The sequence below is a fragment of the Macaca fascicularis genome, chromosome 6 (genome assembly GCF_037993035.2).
Source record: "Macaca fascicularis isolate 582-1 chromosome 6, T2T-MFA8v1.1".
Classification (NCBI taxonomy): domain Eukaryota; kingdom Metazoa; phylum Chordata; class Mammalia; order Primates; family Cercopithecidae; genus Macaca; species Macaca fascicularis.
The window spans coordinates 19,117,005-19,138,304 of record NC_088380.1 but is presented as its reverse complement, the minus strand read 5'-3'; the positions used below and the strand labels follow the sequence as shown (position 1 = coordinate 19,138,304).

The 21,300-nt window shown below is 37.2% G+C and overlaps 1 long non-coding RNA gene across 1 annotated transcript in view; it reads right to left on the bottom strand.

The window, feature by feature from the left end:
- Positions 1–21,300, bottom strand: part of LOC102131268 (uncharacterized) — a 58,947-nt gene that overhangs the window by 19,083 nt on the left and 18,564 nt on the right. The window contains exon 3 of the long non-coding RNA XR_010587174.1: positions 4,258–4,345. This is a non-coding gene — a long non-coding RNA (uncharacterized lncRNA). The remainder of the gene's footprint in view (positions 1–4,257; positions 4,346–21,300) is intronic.

Below are 21,300 nucleotides of genomic sequence, written 5' to 3'. Positions count from 1 at the left end.
GCTCTAATTCTGGGTTGAGGCAATGGTGGAGAATGGTACCTCACCTTCACTGAGTATTGTCTCCACTTTGCCTTCAGGCAATTCCAACATTATCATTCCAGCTGCATTTGAATGGAGCATTATGGTGTAGAATCAGTGGATTCCATTGTTATGGGCTCACAACTGTACCTCCTTTACTGTAAAGTGTGGTTTTTTGGTTAGATATTATTTTGTGTGGCATTTGAGTTAATCACTCAATAACCCTGAATGTTGAGGGTGGATGATGATACATAGACTGTAAAGGTAAATTTATACTCAGAAAATTGTTTACTCCAGTGAAGACAGTAGCCCTTCAGGTAAAGAAGAATCTGACTTGGCAAACTCCTCAGGAAACAGTAACACAATGGGAGGTCAACATTGTTCTTTGCTGCTGATAGGATAATGATACAGAAGGTGTAACAGGTCAATTGATCTTGATATTTATAGCCCCTGTTGCAGCTCATCCTGTTGGGTCTATGTGTAGCCTCCATCTGCCATTTTGGTTACTCTATTCATGTGCCCCTTATGCTATTTCTGGATCATGTGAAGATGGAGAAAGGACAATATCAATTGACATTATTTTGTCTTCCTGGTTGTGAAAGGCTTCTTCCAAAAATGGATGATTTCTGGTGGGAGTTAACATCTGACACAAACATATTTACACCATGTGTTTTCACCATTAGTCATGTACATGGTTCTATTCAAGAACTATTTGTCTTTGATATTTCATTTCTCTTTCTTTCAGGCTCTTGTGCAGTTAGCCACATTATTTGCCACTGCTCATGACTGATATATACAGACATAGTATACTTCCTGATCTGTTCATCATGATATCATGATGTAACATAGTTTTTTGTGTTCTATCTTGATCCAGGTTTGATGCACTAGCAAAAGGCCAGTAAGTTGCCTTTTTTAAGTGTCTATGTCTACACTTCAACCATTTCCCTCAATAGATCGTCAAACTGTGGGCTACTCTGTATCATCCCTAATAACCCCAACAGAATCAGATACCAGACAACCAAGGACAGCCCCTATACTCCAGATGCTACTGAAATTATTCACATTAGCCAATCCTAGACATACTTTTCCTGCTTTGTCCTTTTGTTCTTGCAGAATTCATAATAAAGTATTACTCAGAAGCCTCTTCCCCTTGTTGTTTGCAGGAACTGTGAATATAACACACCTGTAAACTTTTTCAGTTATCTGTTTTGATCTGTATCTGGTCTCACCATACATAACCTAAGGTAATATAGTGAAATGCATGAGGGAACAATCAATGCGATGTTCTCTGGGATGACTAGATAATTCAGATATTTTGGGGTCTCTGTTATGACAGAGGAAATGACAGTTGATAGATCCCTGGATTAAACTGAATATATATATATAAAATATATGTATGTATATATAAAGCATATATATGTATGTATATATAAACATATATAATATGTATGTTTATATAAAACATATATATAATATATGTATATGTATGTAATATATATGTAGGACTAACATATATAACAAATATATATTAGTCCAATTCATGTAAATAAGAAAACTTTCTGATCATTTTTCCATATTAGACTTACATTTGTCAAACTGATTATCACATACTGTATAGCTGGAGACATATTTATCCACTCAAGCATATTTATTATGGCATCTATGACTGAAACCATTACATGGTTGAAACTGTGGTATTCTATGGTCATTCTCCAGGATCCCTTCATTTACAGTAAGACCACACTAGTGGGTTAAACAGAAATATGACAGGAATCACCGTTATGCCTCACTTAGATCTTTAAAGGTAGCACAACCCACTGCCATCTTGTGTCCCTCTAGAGATGAAATAGTGATGTTCATTTACTTTCAAGGTGAAGCTGGGGGAAGTGTTGGAAGCTTGACCTCCTCCACTCTCCTCAAAGCCCTTAATATACAAATCAAGGACTCAGTAGGAGTATAATCTAACTGCCAAATACTTTAATTGAAATTATAAATTCAGGGCATGGAGAATATAATCACAAGGTGAATCTTCAGACCAATGGATCAATGTTAAACCAAACATTAGTCGTAACTCCTGTATTAGGCCATTATTGTATTGCTATCAATAAATCCCCGAGACTGGGTAATTTATAAATAAAAGAAGTTTAATTGGGTCATTGTTCTGCAGACTATACAGAAAGCATGGTGCTGGCATCTGCTCGACATCTGGAGAAGCCTCAGAGGGCTTTTACTCATGGTAGAGAGTGAAGTGGAGGCAGGTACTTCACATGGTAAAAACAGGAGCAGGATTGGAGGGTAGGTGCCATACACTGTAAAATTACTAGATCTCATGTGAACTCAGAGTGAGAACTCACTTATTACCAAGGTGATGGCCCAAGCCATTCATGAGGGATCCACTGTGATGATCCAGTCACCTCCACCTCCAATCTCTAGGGATTACATTTAAACGTGACATTTGAGTAGGGATGAGTTTTCAAACTATATTAATTCCAATAAATACCTGTTTCCTGTATGCCTCTACTTGAATAAGGAAGCCATGAAAATGCTTCAGGTCTTCAAGTATCGATGCTCACTCATAGCTTGTGTTCAATTGATCTTGATATGTCTAGCATCTCTATTACCTAAAGTATCATCTGAGTAAACAGCTGAAGATCCCTTTGGGGAAGGGCTGGGGAAAACCATTTTCTGTTTAATTATTTTGAAATTGGTGAGTCCTTTCAGTTGGGAACCTAGGCACTTCAATCAGTGCATTCTGGATCTGAAAATTGACTTAGTTTTGGAAACGGAGTTAAAGATCATGACTCCACTGAAGTGGCTGCCCTTAGCTTCCTGTTCATCCATGTTTGCTTTCTTTTCATTACGTATTTTCAGCAGAACATTGTTGGCCTCACATATTTTGTTCTCAGACATGCTTTTTTCTGTTAAACATCTTATCAACTTTCTATGAGTCAATCTCAGCTTGAATATCACTTGGACCTTGCCACCCCTTATGGTTTTTGTGACCAATCTCCCAGATTTGGGTCATTACGAGTAGCCACAGGGTTTCTATTACTTTGATATGCCATTATCCCCATTGCTGTCAACATGCCAAGCTCTATGGCAGGTTCTCCTGTACTAACCCCTGGCCAAGACTTTTGAGTGATGTCAGTGTCTCTCTCACAAGAACGTTTGCAATAATCTTCATGAATGCTGCGTCTTCTGAGCCTCCCTTAGAACATAATCTAGTGTTCTTTTGGCATCACATAATATATCCATTCCAGTGTGACAACTTTCCTGAACGTTTTTATCTCTTCTTTCACTGTCTGTCACATCAATTCGGGCATTTCAACTTTGCTCAGCATGAAAGTTTGCTTTCTCTAGGCTTCTATGAGACATCCCCTGAGGTCCTTGCTGGGATGTTAAATTCCAAATCCTGAGACAATATACTGTGAATAAAATGTTGCTGATCCAGTTTTATGTTATGTTCTCTTTCACAAATCCAGTGGCTAATTTTTGCATGTTCATTAATGTAAAGTTCTTTCTTCCTTATTAGTCCTGGCATGATATCAATTTGGTTATGCTATGACTTAACCCTAATTATCAAATTGGTGTCCATGGAAAAGGTAAGGATAGAATTCCACAGTATCTTCCTGCAAAAAGGGATTGCTAGGTTATAATAGGAGATGTGAGAAACCTCTGTAGAATCTGTAAGTTCAGAGTAGTCTGGGTAACTAAAATTTTCAAGGATTCAGATGTTTCTATTCTCTATGTCAGGGTTCCAGGTTTTTCCCACCAGGGTTCAACTTTGGCATAATAGATCTGCCTCAGTTGAATTGTGAGTTATTTTGAAATGGCATAAATCTAAGTATAATTTGCTATTCTGCCCTCTCATTGCAGGTAATAAAAGTTCCACTTAAGGTACAAAAAAAAAAGGCTCTTGTCTTCACACTTTGTTTTGAATTGCTTGTCTACTGTCCTAACCTTCCATTATCACTCTGTTGGATGTCAATAAAACAATAACAACCAATAAATATAAATATCCCTTGTCTGCATTACTTCTGTACTTTTTAAATACCTGCATCATTGTGCTGGTGAGTGCAGTCACATCCAAATGACCATTTTCCCAAGCCATCACTATCACAATATTTAGCAGTAGACCTGCCATTCTGTTCCAGACACTGTTTTTAGCATGCCTCTTGGTATTGGATTTCTATTACTGACAGAGCAATGAGATATACAGTCCCCAAAACCCTATCTTACCACATCTGCTTTCTCAGATCACTCGTGGTATCTCTCAGTTACGTCCTCTGGGAATCTGATTCTGTAGGAAGTTCATTGAGATAAACTCCTATGGGAAATAGAAGAGAAGGAAGCAAAATCAGTTAAGGATAGCTTCCAGACCCCAAGGAACACTGGAACCATGAGAAAGGAAAGCAAGGAGAAAGAAGAATTGAACAACAACAACAAACTGAAATTTATATCTGACAATGTCTTGGCCACCACAACAGGAAGATACAGTGCAGCGATAATCTATTACCTGAGTCTTATATTGGGTAGATATGGCCTGGGCCTGATACCTCTGCCATTGCCCATTCTTGGAGGGCAGCTGATCAAGAAGAGAATGGGGTCAGCTTGTAAGTGAAGATAGATGTGCCAGGTGACACAGCTGGAAACTATTAGCTATCTGAACTTCTTGTATATCAACAGCTATTACACTCTGGAAGGGAGATCCAACTAGAACACCCCAGTGGCTGACTGAAGATGTGAGGAAAAGAATATGGAATTAATAAGGAGAATGACATTCTGAAATAATTTATAAAAACAATACCGATATGGTTTGGGCCTGTGTCTATGCCCAAGTCTCATATCAAATTGTAATCCCCAATGTCTGAAAAGGGGCCTGGTGGGAGGTGACTGGATCAAGGAGCACGTTTCTCCCTTGCTATTCTTGTGACAGGTAGTGAGTTCTCATGATATCTGGTTGTTGAAAAATGTGTAGCACCTCTCACTTCTTTCTCTTCCTCCTGCTTCAGCCACGTAAGGTTTGCCTGACTCCACCATAACTGAAAGTTTTCTGAGAATTTCTCAGCCATGTTTCCCGTACAGCCTGCAAAACTGTGAGCCACTTAAACTTCTTTTCTTTCTAAATTGCCTGGTATCAGGTAGTTCTTTATAGCAGTGCAAAAATGGACTAATACAGTGAGTGAGTTATCTCAAGATCTGGTTGTTTACAAGCACATGGTACCTCCCTCCTCTTTATATTCCTGCTGCTCTGGCCATGAAAGACATGCCTGCTTCCCCTTCACCTTCTACCATGATTGTAAGTTTCCTGAGGCCTCCCAAGCCACATTTCCTGTACAGTCCTCAAATCGTGAGCCAAGTAAACCTCGTTTCGTTATAAATTAACCAGTCTCAGCTGTTTCTTTATAGCAGTGTAACAATGGACTAATACAGAAAATTGGTACCTAGGCCGGGCATGGTGGCTCATGCCTGTAATCCAGCACTTTGGGAAGCCGAGGCAGGCAGATCACGAGGTTAGGAGATCGAGACCATCCTGGCCAACACAGCGAAACCCCGTCTCTACTAAAAATACAAAAAAAAAAAAAACAAAAAAAAAAAACAAAAAAAAATAGATGGGCATGGTAGCAGGCTCCTGCAATTCCAGCTACTCAGGAGACTGAGGCAGAAGAATGGCATGAACCTGGGAGGTGGAGCTTGCAGTGAGCCGAGATCGCACCACTGCACTACAGCCTGGGGGACAGAGCTAGATTCTGCCTCAAAAAAAAGAAAAGAAAATAGGGACCTAGGAGTGGGGCATTGCTATAAAGATACCTGAAAATGTGGGAACAGCTTTGAAAATGGGTAACAGACAGTGGTTGGAATAGTTTTGAAGACTGATAAGAAGGCAGGAAGATGAGAGAAAATTTGGAATGTCCTAGAGAATTGTTGAATAGTTTTGATCAAAATGCTGACAGTGAGATGCATAGATGACCAGCCTGATGCAGCCTCAGATGGAGATGAGGTACTTATTGGGGACTGGAGCAAAGGTCACTTTTGTCATGCATTAGCAAAGAACCTGATAGCACTGTGCCCTGCTCTAGTGATCTGTGGAACTTTGAACTTGAAAGAGATTATTTATAATATTTAGTAGAAGAAATTTCTAAGCAGCAAAGCATTCAAGATGAGGCATGGCTGCTTCTAAAAGCCTATGCTCAGATATGTGAACAAAGAAATTACCCGTAACTGGAAACTTATATTTAAAAGGGAAGCAGAGCATAAAAGTTTGAAAAATTTATGGTTTGGCCATGTGGTAGAAAAAAAAAATTTAGGGGAGAAATTCAAGCAGGCTGAAGAAATTTGCATATCTAAAAGGAAGACACATACAAATAGCCAAGACAATGGGAAAAGGGTCCTGAAGGTATTTCAGGAAGTTTCATGGCAGCCACTCCCACTACAGGTCAGCAGGCATATGAGTAAAAAATGGTTTTGTGGGCCAGTCCCATGGCCCCACTACCCTGCACAGCCTCAGGACACTGTACCCTGAATCCTGGTTGCTACAGCTCCAGTCATTGCTCAAAGGGGTCCAGGTACTTGGGCTGCTGCTTCAGAGGGTGCAAGCCATAAAACTTTGTGGCTTTTACATGGTGTTAAGCCTGTGGGTGTGCAGAATACAGAAGTTGCTGCTTGGGAGTCTCTACCTAAAGTTCAGAAGATGTATAGAAAAGCTTGAATGTCCAGGCAGAAGTCTGCTGCAGAAGCAGAGCCCTCATGGAGAACCTCTACTAGGGGAATGCAGAGGGAAAATGTGGGGTTGGAGTCCACACACAGAATCCCCACTATGGCACTGTCTAATGGAGCTGTGAGGAATGGACCACCATTCTCCAGACCCCAGAATTGTAGATCCACCAACAGCTCGCACCATATACCTAGAAAAGCCACAGACACATCACCAGACCTTGAGAGCAGCCACTGGGGCTGAGCCCTGTAGAGCCAAAGGGGCAGAGCTGACTGAAGCTTGGGAAGCCCACCCCCTGCATCAGTGTGGCCTGAATGTGACACCTGGAGTCAAAGGAAATTATTTTGGAGCTTTAAGTTTTAATATCTTCCCTGCTGGGTTTCAGACTTGCACAAGGCATGTATCCCCTTTCTTTTGGCTGATTTCTCCCTTTTGAAATGGCAGTATTTACCCAATGTCTATACCCCCACTGTATCTTCAAAGTACCTAACTTGTTTTTTATTTTGTAAGCTCATAGGTGGAAGGGTCTATCCTTGTCTCATGAGACTTTGGACTATGGACTTTAGAGCTAATGCCAGAATGAGATAAGTTTTAGGGGGACAACTGGGGAGGCATAATTGTATTTTGAAGTGTGAGAGGGATGTGAGATTTGGGAGGGGAAGAAGGCAGAATGATTTGTTTTGGGTCTTTGTCCCTGACCAAATCCAATGTCAAATTGTAATCCCCAATGTTGAAGGTGGGGCTTAGTAGGAAGTGACTGGATCATGGGGGTGAGTTTCTCCTTCGGTCCTGTTCTTGTGACAGTGAGTGAGTTATTGCTAGATCTGGTTATTTATAAGTGTGTGGCACCTCTCCTCTCTTTGTCCTGCTCTAGTCATGTAAAACATTCCTGCTTCCCCTTCACTTTTGCCATAATTTTAAGTTTCCTGAGGCTTCCCCCACCATGCTTCCTGTAGAGCCTGTGAAACTGTGAGCCAAGTAAACCTCTTTTCTTTATAAATTTACAAGACTCAGGTGTCTCTTAATAGCAGTGCAAGAATGGACTGATACAAATACCATTTATAATAGTGTTAAAAATAATAAAATAAATATTTGGGAATATACTTAATGATGGAAGTGAAAGATCTGCATGAGGAAATCTATGAGATATTGATGAAAGAAACCAAAATCAAAACAAATAAATGGAAAAGTATCACATGTTCATGAATTGGAAGAATTGGTATCATTAAATTACTACTCAAAGCCATCTACACATTTAATGTGCTCTTTATCAAAATTGTAATGACATTTTGACAAAATCACCAAAAACAAATAAAAAATTAGTACGAAATCACAGAAGACTGTATATAACCAACATAAACTTGGGAAAAAGACTACACAAAAACTCGTAACCATGCAAGGTAATGGATGTGTTAACTAATGTGATTGCACTAATAATTTCATAATGTATTAAATTATATTTCAAATTTTTATGTTATATGTCATATATATGCAATTTTTATATATCAATTATACCCCAATAAAGCTGAAAAATAAATAAATAAATAATAAGTTTTTAAGAATTATTAAAACATTTCATCTTGTTTTTCAGAAAGGGAATTTTCAGAAAGTGAATACTTGAAGGTCAAAAAGTTATGTTAGCTAATATAAGAAGGGTAATTGGCTTAATCTAAATCTATCAAAATATACAACTTTTTCCATTTTGCTGAGTATGATATTATATTTTAATTATAAATACCATATCAATATAAAATTATTGCAATTTGTCCAATTAATCATATACTAATGTGAAATATTTAAATCCCAGTATTGAGTGGCTGTTAGATTTTTTCCAATTTTACTAATTATTCCTAATGAAATTGCTTCCCTTTATCCATTATTCCATGAATTCTACTTCCACACTGACTCTAGAACATTGGCTAATATAGTGCATTTGGATTTGTCCTCATACAATATTTCCATAAGTCCTCTAAGCTTCAACAATCCCAAGTCTAAAGACTGTGGTGTAGAAAGAGACCCTGTCATCCCAACTGTCACAGCTGAGTCCAGCCTCCAGTAGATCTGCCAACTGACTATAGAAGCACAAGTGAGACCTAGTGATTCCAGGCAATTTCAGGAGTACCGATCAAGCATTTCACAGAATTGTGAGAAAGAACACATTTCTTTTAAGACATTAAGGTTTTTTGCTGCTCTGCTATGCAACAATAGATAAAGGATGCAAGGTCTTCTCGATATCATTGAGGGTCTATACATCAATCATCTTTACAAAGACAAAAACTGAAATGTCAGTTTTTTAAAGTAACAGATACTGAGGGAGAAAAAATGCTGCAACCTATGTTTATCTAAATGCAGAGTCCAAATTATTCTTAGAAAAGTGTATTTGTAAATGTCAAAGTAGGTTTATTTTTATCTTGTAGAATATAAACATCTAATCTGTCCTTATAAAAATGCTTCTTAAAAAAATTCTATGGTATTAAATTAACATGTTTTTGACATGTCGTTTATAGTATAATTTCAGTGCACATATTTAGAATACTCTGTAGAAAGTCAATCATGAATAAGGTATGTAAATATGAACAGAATTTTATGGTGTTAAAAACTCTACTCAGAAAAATACATTCTAAAACGAATTTTGATTGTACTGTATATTTTGTTTTACCTGTTTCACTTATTTATTAAATGCCTCATATTTGCCAGTCACTAAATTCTACATTAAAACATGAAGTTGAATAAGAAATGTCCTCAACTTGCAAATAGCCTGCAGATATGTAAAATAACAATTAAAATAAAAGGTTGTTACATGGATGACAAATGGGTTATCACAGGAAATGGGTTTTCACAGGATATGGGTTTCACAGGAAAAAGACATCAAGATGAAATTTAAAGATAAATTGGCTGATCTTTCAAGGAGCTGGAAGAATTGTAGAACTGCAGGTGGGAATAAAAGAATATGGTATGCTTGAGAAAATATTTTGAAATCTCACAAGAAAGTTCAATAATTTTAATTGTTTAATAACAAATGATGTTATGTTAATGGTTACTTTTTAAATCTGTGTTCTTATTCCTATGGTAGTTCCACTGATGATTAGGTGACTGGACCAAGTCACTACAACAAGGATAGACTCATTTCTGATATTAACACTGGTTCCTTGACAGGAAATTAAATGAGATAATGACTGCGAAACAATTTGGAAAGCTGTAAAGTACCATAAAAATTGAACATTTGAATTTCTATTATTTTTCTTTATTTTGTTAACCGTAAGTGCTTAAACATATATGATAGCATTTGTAAAATCGTGTTAACTATATCTTGACATTTAAACCATCAGTGCTGATTTTATAGGTAAAAGTGGGCTAGAAAGGCCTTATTGTTTGAGTGTGTCAGTAATCTAAAGGTAAAACTAATAAAAAGAAACTCATTTATGCAGCTCTATTTTCTCCTTCACCAAATCTCAATGTTACAGCTATTACAAGCAGAAATCATTCTTAAATAGAACTTTTTAAAATTTTGTATTGCATTAAAATGTTCTAAGAATTCTAACTCAACATTTTTTTCAGGCTTTCAATAATGATATGCCTGTTATTTAGAGAAAAATGATTTGCTACATGAATGTGATAGACAATGTGACTTACAGTTTTTAAAAATGAGAGAAGCACAAATAAAAACATAGTTGCTTCAAATCAATTTGAAAGTAAATTATATTTGTAATTTGGCTTTTAGCAAGCAGGTTTGTTCTAACTATGTTTAACTGATTTTAAAATGATGATATTGTTATCTCCAAAAAGTATAATCTAAATATCCACTTAAATTTATGAGCATTAGATATGACATTGATCATAATATCTCACTTCAGCTTTTGTACTGCCTTTAAACGGATATAATATACCTAGTCATATTTCCTTGTGTGGACCTTTGAAACGTGTGCTAAATATGAACATAAGTTAATACGGGTGCTGTCACTTATTTTTGCCTCCAGGGTTCTACTGCCATTCCAGAGACTCTGAAGACTTTTTGTCTCTAAAAAGAAGAAGAAGAAGAAAACTTCAGGTAACCTTGATTTAATCTACTTAGCTCAGCGAAAAAACAATAAAGAAATTCTCACCTGCCAGCAATTATTTCTCAAATTCCCACTATAATAAGAAGGATTATAAACATTAAATGGTCCCCTAGGAGTGTTCAGCTAGAGCACTTTGGAACATAGCAGGTCGATCTCATCTAGTTCTATCACCCTCCATTATAAACTTGGTCAGCGTAGCTCCAAAAATACATAGGAATACATTTTCACCTTTCCGAGGGCTGCATTGTAGAAATGCCCACCACTGTGCTAGCCCCAGTGCATTATTTTTATCCCTTTTGCATCTACAATTTCTTTCTCTACTAATTACACCTCACAGATCAGACTATACCAGAGTCCAAAACTTGGGAAAACCAGAAGAATATAGTTGATCCATGCCATTTAATGTGTGCACACAGTTCTGTTTCAGCTACATTATCGGACTTTACCAGTATTTCCTACTGTTTGGAATATCCATTTCTTTTTATTCTTCCCTGTTTGTGTTGCTAAAAGATTCAATTGAATTGCAAACATATTATAATAAGAAATATATAAAATTGTTGTCTATTAACAAACCAATCTGAATCTGCCTAACAAGTAAGACACTGTAGAGAATAAAGAAGTGTAGGAAATAATTGCACATGTACATTAGTACACACATATATACCAATATCACATTGCAACTAGAAGATAGAAAGATGGAGGAATTCCCCAAAAATATTTTGATACATTTCAATAGCAATTTTAATGCTATTAGGTAACAATTGTCAAGAGTTGGCTGTCTTTATTTTAATGAATGTTTTACCCTGAATTGTAGTTTGGGTGATATTAAGTGTAATGTGTAAAGTCCTGATTTACCCTTGTTTGAATTTGTCTGAGTGAAGTTTGCTTGTTTTATTTTTCCTTCATTGAGTCACTTTTGTTTTTTGAGATGTCCCTATTGGAAACAGTGCACAGCTGGACTTTTTGTAAGGCTATACTTTGATGATCTGAGGTTTAGCCAATTTTACTCTGTTATTACATTCGAAATTCTTGCTGTGTTTTCTGTAATTGTTTCTTTTTAATATGTTATAAATTGCTTTCTTTATGTAATATGCTAATATGTTGATTTTGTAATGGAGTACTGAGAGAGGGAAAAAGAAGAGGTGTTAAACGTCTTGGCTATAGGGCTTAATTTTGGTCTAAGACATAATATCATCAATAATATAGGTTTTTTAAAAAATATTCATGGCAATGTAAGTTTGACTGCACATTTTTAACATATTTAATTGTTGAGATATAATAACAATACATTTACAGAAATCTGATAATAATCAGGAAAACAAGAAATCATCTATTTGCTAAAATTTATGGTAGTTTACCCAATGTTGTTCCTTTGCACATTTTCTTTCTTTGAGACTGAGTCTCACTCTGTTGCCCAGGCTATAGTGGCACAATCTCAGCTCACTGCAACGTCTGCCTCCTGGGTTCAATGATTCTAGTGCCTCAGCCTCCCGAGTAGTTGGAATTTAAGGCGTAGGCCACCACTCCCAGTTAATTTTTGTATTTTTAGTACAGTCAGGGCTTCACCATGTTGGCCAGGCTGGTCTCGAACTCCTAATCTCAAATGATCCACCTGCCTCAGCCTCCCAAAATGCTGGGATTACAGATGTGCACCACGATGCCCAGCCCCTTTGCACATTTTGCCACACCTAACTGAGTTACAATGTTGCTTCAAGCAAACTGATTTCTGGAACCAAAGGAATAGACACAGAGCCTCATCACTACTCACTGTCTCTTCTAAGATATGAGGGACTATGCAGAGGGCAGAATGAAAGTAAAGTAAAATTTCCTATGTTATGAGAAAACACCAAAAACCTAAAAATGCTGAGATATACACTGAACCATCAAAAAAGTTCATCATGAACAATTTGGAGTATCAAAGAGCAAAATTTAAAACATACTCTCTGATTTAATTCACTAAATAATTTCAGGTAGCTGAATTATCTATTACCAACTTTCAATTTACATTGTGAATTGAAGTGTATATACAGTGTTATTTTACCAAAGTATTTGTGAAATTTAAAAAGGTGACTGTGCATTGTGTATAAACACATTCTCTAATTTATAATATGTACTAATAATTTAGTAGTTATTTCTATCTGATTATTAGGAAAAGTATCAGTGTGCTAACATCAGAAATAACCCAGAGTATTATTCATTTAAAATAAACTGTAATTTTGATAGCAATAAAGAAATGTTCATTATTCAGAAGTTTAAGTTTCATCTTTTAAAACACAAAGCACATGAAATATGATGTTTTTAAACACATATCCTACCTTTCATATTATGCTCCATGCATTTATATAGGAAATTCACCATTGGTTTCTGATTCTTTACGTTATAGTATATGTTAACATTCAGAATGACTACAAATTTAGTTTGATTACTATGTTAAAGAATATAGGGAAATGTTTCTAAGAAGTGGAATGACATTTAATGTCCATGGTACTGATTGCTCAAATTATGCAGCTAAAACACTTTCTATAGAAGAAAGAACTATTTTCTTTCTCTAATAGAAAAGAAATTATTGTTAATACCCAATGATATTTTTATATCCATTAATAATTTTCTAAATAAAACTATTCTAAAGTTTTATTTAGAACTACTCTAAGAACTAACTTTAAGAAGTTAAACTTAGTTTCTTAAGAACTGTTTTATTTAAAAAACTATTCTAAAGTTTTATTATATATATGTTATATATATGCATATCTAAGAATTTTTAGGCTAATTCTCTTTAGGTGGTTATCAATAAACATGGGAAATTTAGTCTGAGAAAATATTATTAATGAAAACAAAACCTCAGGAATAACAGGATTATTGAGGATTACTAACAGGACTATTAATAATTAAGAAGGATTATTAAGAAGACTTCTGAGAAACATCATGTTATGAGGTCAAATGTATAATTTCCATATTTCTATCTCATCAGGTCAGTGCAAAAATTATCACAGTTTTTGCCATTGAAAACTTTTAATGGCAAAAGCTTTTAATGAGAAACACCATGATATCATTTGCACCAGCCTAATAGATAGCAACTGAAATGACCAACAATACTGATGTGAACAGCCATAAATAAATAAATACATAAATAAGTAAACAAACAAACAAACAAACCTGGCTAAATAGTTGAAACTAGGGAAAGTAATGCCCAGAGACTTAAACTGAGATGGTGAAGTACAGTCTGTCCATTAGGGAGTCCAATGAAGTACTGAGGATCAGTGTCCCAGTTCTCAGTCCCATGCAAGTGGATAAGTGCCACGTGGGGTCAGAGGAGGAGAAGATGAAAGAACTAGCCCATTCTCCTGGTTCCTACGAGGAGACCAAACCATGGGAGGTTTAGGGATCACTGAATAAACTGATGTTGAGTCAGCCTTTTCAAACACATGTAATCTTGTTCCTAAAATCATAATAATGCAGTCATTTCAAAAATACTTTTGTAGGACTGCAGATTCTGTGTGTAGATTTTCTTGACACAATAGCCGACTTCACTTTCTTGACCCACTGGAAATTGAGCCAAAACATGTCAATCCTCACCACATTGACACCTGAAGATGATGGCAGGTTGAAAAAAAGCAAATGCAAAAAGCTAGTGTCTAGCACTGAGTTGTTTTGTTTGTTTTGCTTTGTTTTTAACTCAGGAAATAATTTATAAGAACTAAATTTTCTAAACCCCTCAGAATCTTATCCGAGATGCTTTGACCTTTAACTGGAAATATATGTTTGCATGATCCAGACATCTAATGTATTTTTACATTGTTCGTGAAATAATGTATTGTAAACATAATTCAGTAGAAACAATTCTATGTAAGTGTGCATAAGTGGACTCTAATATACAGTGTAGCAGAGCATGATTTACTCTCTGAAGCAACTCAATCAGCAGGACATGCACCAAACCTTGCCACTTAGGCACTTCAAATGCTAAGATTGAAATTTCCATCATAAGGTTTGTTAATTAGTATGAGAGGTGTTAGGGAAATTTACAGAAATAAATGGTATTCAAATACGTGATTTGGAGAAAGCCCATGCATGAACGAAGGAAAAATATCAGGCAAGATCAGTAATTAATACTTCTGAATTTGCACGTCAAATGCAGAGCTCTGTTGGTTTGAGTCCTCTGTCTTCTGATTCAGTTGGTTTTGTACCAAGATTATATTGCAGTTGCTTTTCATGGGAAGTACTTGTTGAGAATGGATGGATATGTACCACTCCCCCAAGTGCTTCCAACATTTTAAGACATTAATATCGAATAAAAATCCTACAGAATGTTAAGCAGCTAAGTTGTCTCAAGTCTGTTTGTGACACATATCTAAGAACAGATTTGTTTTTAGCCCTAACTAGTTGAGCAATTAGGGAGAACAAGTGGTAACTAAACCAGACTGTTCTGTGTTTTTCTTAAGAAGTAAACATACACTGGAAACATTCACATACACATGTACACACACACACACACACACACACACACCCCTCTCAGCAGATATCTGGGAAAACTTCCTGAAACATAAAAGACAAAACACAAAGCATAGCACAGACAAAATAGATAAAGATCATAGTAAGTGACAAAATAACTGCTAAATGAACTAATGTAAATTTTAGGTAAATTTTATATATATATAATTTGCTATGCATGTTCTCATTGAACAAGAATTCTGAATTAAGAGATTAACCAACATTTCTAAGGTAATTAAAATGAAAATGCTGGCAGCGTAAAAGTAAGATTATTGTGTATGCTTTTCTTTCAAATCACTTCACCACTGGTAACAGATCCAAATCTCATGGCATGAGGTGTGAGCTCATAACCTATGATGAAATCCACCCAGCTTTAGCTGCAGTGATTGGTTCAGAGAACATAACTGTAAAGCGTAGGCTACAAAAAACCTTCCTTGGATCCGTTCTTTCAGGAACTGGCAGTGCAATGCCTCCTTTCATTTCATTTCATTTCCGAAGCTCCATGGACATGAGCCTAGAACCATTCGTGTTTATGGATTCAATCTAATCTGAGCAGCTGGTCTAAGAGATTCAAGCCAAAAGGCAGAGAGAAACACATACAAAAGAAAGAGAAAGTCTCAACAATATTCAAATTTTATGAACCGCTAAAGCCAGCTCTACTCTTTGTACAATTCAATTGCAGAAATATATACAAGTCCTAACGTTCCTTCAGTTGGTGTATGGGGGTTCTGTTATTCAGGAACTACACCAAGATAAGCAGGAAGAGGGGCTGTTACCAATGACAAGCCATAAAATGGAAAAAATGGTGGAGTCACAGGGGCTGGGAAACAAGGGCTGCCTATCCCTCAGAAGCTCAGGCAGTGTTATGTGTTAAATTGTATTCCGCCCAAGAATTTACATCCTTCACTTACTCAATCAGGAATTGAGACGTCAAAGTCAAATTGCCTAATAGGGCAATTTTCCCAGGTCTAATGTAAGGGATCAGATTTTCCATACAAATCAGAAGTCCTAACCCCTAAGACCTCATAATGTCAGCTTATTTGAAAATGAGGTTATTGCAGATGTAATATTTACTTAACATGAGGTCCTAAGGATGGACCCTCATCCAATATTACTGGCACCCTTATAAGAAGGGAAGATTTGGACACAGATGTACATAGCAAGAAGACTATCTGAAAAATTAGAGGAAGATGGCCATCTCCAAGCCAAGGAGAGCAGTCTGGAGCAGAGCCTTCCTCCACAGACATTAGAAAAATGAAACCTTGATGACACCTTGATTTTAGGCACCTAGCCTCCAGAACCATGAGGTAATACATTCTTGCTGTTTAGGCCACCTAGTTTGTGGTAATTTGTTAAGGCAGACCCAGAAAACGAATACAGATTCTAACAATCCAGGTTCTGAGACCGTAACCAGGTATTAAAATACTCTTGTAGTATCCCAGTATTTGAACATTGCATACATGAGACTTTTTTTTTTTTTTTTTTTTTTTGAGACGTAGTTTTGCTCTTGTTGCCCAGGATGGAGTGCAGTGGCGTGATCTTGGCTCACTGCAACCTCCATCTCCTTGGTCCAAGTGATTATCCTGCCTCAGCCTCCCAAGTAGCTGGGGTGATGGGCGCCTGCCACCACACCCAGCAAATTTTTGTAGTTTTAGTAGAGACAGTGTTTCACCATATCGGCCAGGCTGGTCTTGAACTCCTGACCTCAGGTGATCTGCCCGCCTTGGCCTTCCAAAGTGCTGGGATTACAGGTGTGAGCCACCACGCCCGACCACACTGAGACTTTTTGAAAGACTTTGAAATTGAAGGGGGTTACTTTCTTTCTGCTTTAAGTAAAAAGTCTGCAAGTTAGAAACAAGTTGAAATGAAATGGGGCTTATCTACAAAGAAAAGTACAAAACAAGGCAGATCTCTGTTGAAGGAGGACATTTTGATTTGTAATATGCAGAGCCAAGGAGAAAAGGCCAGTTAATAACAAGAACAGAATCTACAAATACTGGGTTAGTTTTGATTAGAAGTTGTTGACTTTGGAGGTTTTCTGCAACTGCTTGTTAGCCAGTGAAGTTGACATTCAGTCAATTGATAATTTAAAGTTCTTAGACTGCCAGAGAAAAGTCTTAAAATTTTTCAGCAATTGAGGAAATCCCCAGTCTCCTTCACCCACTCGACTGGGAACTGAGAAACCAAAGACTGTCAACCCTAATGGGGCAATTTTCCCAGAGCTAATGTAAGGGATCATAATTGTTAAGTTAGCACGTACAAATCAAAAACCAAACCCGGGATGGTTGTTTTATTTGTTTGTTTGCTTGATTGCTTGCTTGCTTGATTTTTGAGACAGAGGCCTCATTATGTTGCCCAGGCTGTTATTGAACTCTTGGCCTCAATTGGTCCTCAGCCTCAGTCTCCTGGGTAACTGGGATTACAGGCTTGAGCCACCATGCCCGGCCATGTTCAATCTGAATAATTTCAAGTATTCAAGTAATGAAAAGCCTCAAGTGAAGAAAAGAGAGGTCTAAGACATTGTATACAGGTTCCCAGGTTTTTCTTTATCACATCAGACATACTCTACAGCCAAGGATCATGTATACAATCCCTAATAAGGTATGTGGGTTAGTGGTTCAACTAGCAGAAAACATTTGTATTATAAAGTTATTTTATACCCAGATAATCACTTATGTTTTGTTAAAACCGCCTTTGCAAAGATAATGACAGTGAGAGAAATCTAACATGGCTGACTCCATCTTGCTCCTGGCTCACAGTCAGGCTGTCTTCATTCATTCTTGGGTGTAGGTGAAGCTAACCATGGGAGGAATTTATTTATATTTTAACTTTGAAGCAAGAATGGTAATAATTCCCCCTTAAAAGGGATCCCCTCCTTGCTTGGAGGCTGAAGTTGCCTTCGTAAAACTAATGAAAGACCCCAAGATGAGGATTATGGGAAAGGTCTGAATTCCGCTAAAATGTGGACATAGTTTCTATAATCCCTTACTGCTCAGGAGTACTGTGGCTAGAGGTTACATTTATAACTTTGCCAATTGTTTGTATAGATAGCAATGCTAGTGTAGAACCTAAGATTGGTCTTTTGAGATGTATGTCAGACCTGTACTTGTGACTCATAAATGGTCCTGCGACCCCTACCCAGAGGCTGATTCAGTGCATAAGGACAGTTTTCCACACCCCTATGATTGCATCCTCAACCAGCCAGCAGCACCCATTTCCTAGTCCCCGGCCCACCATATTATCCTTGAAAAACCCTAACCTCTGATCCTTCAGGGAGACTGATTTGAGTAATAATTTTGTCTCTCATGTGGTTGGCCTCATGTTAATTAAACTCTTTACTGCAATATTATGGTCTCAGTGAATTGGTTTTATTATCACATGAAAGTAGATTATACATGATTGGGCTCAAATTTGTCTTGAATACGTAAGTAAGTAATGTAAAGTGGCACAAATGATCATGGCCACTACTCCTACTACCTTCTCTTTTCTCTCTTAGACCATACTTAGGGCCTCATGGGGAGTTCTTTATGACCAGTTGACTGAGAAAGTGAAAACTAAAGCCCAATTCATGGATGGTTCTGCATGACATACAGGCACCATGGAAACTTGTGTGGACAGTTGTAGCATAACAGATCTTTTTTGGGACATTCCTGAAGGATAGTGGTGAAAAAAACTTCTTCCAGTGGCAGAACTTCAAGCAATACACCGGGTTTTCACTTTCATCTATGAGGAGAAATAGACAGAAGTAAGAATATAATATGATTTATAATATGAATGGTTCGGTGGAATGGTCAGGGATTTGAGGGAATACAATTGGATGTTGGTGACAATGAGATCTAGGAAAAATGTATATGGGTAGGCCTCCCTGAATAGGCAAAGAGTTTGAAGATAGCTCTAACCCATGTTAATGATCACTAAAGGCAACCTCAGCAGAAAATTATCTTGTTAATCAAGTCAATATAATGACCTGCCATTTCCCCAGTCAGCCTTTCTCTAGCCTGTCTCCTTTCATTGCCCAATGGTCCCATGAAGGAAGTGACTTTGGTGGCAGGGATAGAGGTTATGAATGGGGTCAACAACATGGACTTCTCTTCACTAAAGCTGACTTTGCTACAGCCACTGCTTGTGTTCCTTCTGCTATCAGCAAAGATCAACACTGAGTTCTTAACATGACACTATTCTTTGGATTGGTGCGCCTTGTGGCATATTGATTACATTAGATCATTTCCACCATGGAAAGGGCAGTTCTTTGTTCTCAGTGGAATACACATTCTTGTTATTAGTTTACTTTCCATGAATGCAATGCCTCAGCCAATATAACCATCCACGGTTTAACAAAATGCCCTATACACTGTTGTGGTATTTGAAATAACATTGCTTCTGATCAAGAAATTCACCTTGTAACAAAAGAAGTGCAGCAATGTGTAACTAATGGTGCTTTTGCCATTTTCTCCAATATCCTGAAAGCAGCTGGCTTGAGAGAAAAGTGAAACAGCCTTCTGAAAACTCAGGGATAGGACCAGCTAAGTGGCTGCACATTGCGGGGCTGGGTAATGTCTTCCGTGATGCTGTATAATCTTTAAATCAGTGTTCGATATACGGTGCTGTTTTCCTCACAGCAGAAATTGTGAGTCCAGGAATCAAAGCATGGAAATGGGAGTGTTTGCTTACACTAGGAGACACAGCAGTGATTCCATTGAATTGGAAGTTAAGACAGCTGCCTGGATGCTCTGGGCTCCTTAGGCATTTGAATGAACAGTCAAGGAAGAGTGTTACTATACTGGTTGGGGTGACTGATTCTATTACCAAGGAGATATTGGGCTGCAATGGAGGCAGGATGGAAGTAAGGAAGAGTATATCTGGAATATAGGAAATCCCTTAGGACATCTCTTTGTACTATCATGTTATGTGATTAAAATAAATGGAAAACTCCAATAGCCCAATTTATGCAGGACAGCTAATAGCCCAGACACCTCAAGAATGAAGGTTTGGGTCACCCCTCCAGGCAAAGAGTCACAAGCAGCTGAGGTACTTGATGAGTGCAAAGGGAATAGAGAATGCAAGGTGGATACTTGATCTTAATTGAAGTTTCATTTCTTATATTTTAAAATTCACTTCTAAAATAAAAAAGAAATTCTGATAAATCAAGTAATTATCTGAAAATCATATGACTAGTACGTGGCAGATTCTGAAACGTAATCCATGATTCACAGCATGTTAAAAAAAAAAAAGTAGTGACTAAATACGAAAAATTATTAAGAGGAACATATAATGCATTAGTTTACAGTGTTAGCTTCACATTAGCAATTAGACCTGGACAGTTGGAAAGTGGATGCAAAAAGTTTGCAGAAGCCACTGACGGTAGCGTGATTCCCCCTGTGCCTTGTTAAATAATCAAACCATGGACTGCAACGATAGCTGAATTTAAGTGCGAGGACAAACACCAAATTAAAGAAGTCCCCTGCAGACAGCAGAGGCAGACACCTAAATTTCACACATTGCTGAAAACATAAAAAATGCATAGCAAAGAATTTTTAGAAGAGAAATAGCAAATCACTAGGGATTGAAGTTTCCAGACTTCTAAAAGCCCACACAGTTTGCTGCCTTCTATCTTGTAGCAAGTTCCAGAGCCTCCAGGGCTTATTACACTTCCATGATTCCATGAATATAGTCTTATAGGTTAATGACTTTAAGAATAAGAAATCACTGAGCTGTATTTCTCAAACGCAAATGTATATGATGATTAGCAAGGAGAGGTTTTCATATATTTTAAACTATTCATGGAGAAAAATAAGTGGGAGAATGTTTATAGGTTCGTCAGGAAAATAATGATCTGAATTCATGCTGGTAGTATTTTTCTTTTTTTATTATTTTATTTTGTTAAGTTGCAGGGTACATGTGCAGGATGTGCAAATTTGTCACATAGGTAAACATGTGCCGTGGTGGTTTGTGGCACCTATCAACCCATCACCTAGGTATTAAGTCTAGCATGCATTAGCTCTTTTCCCTAAAGCTTTCCCCACC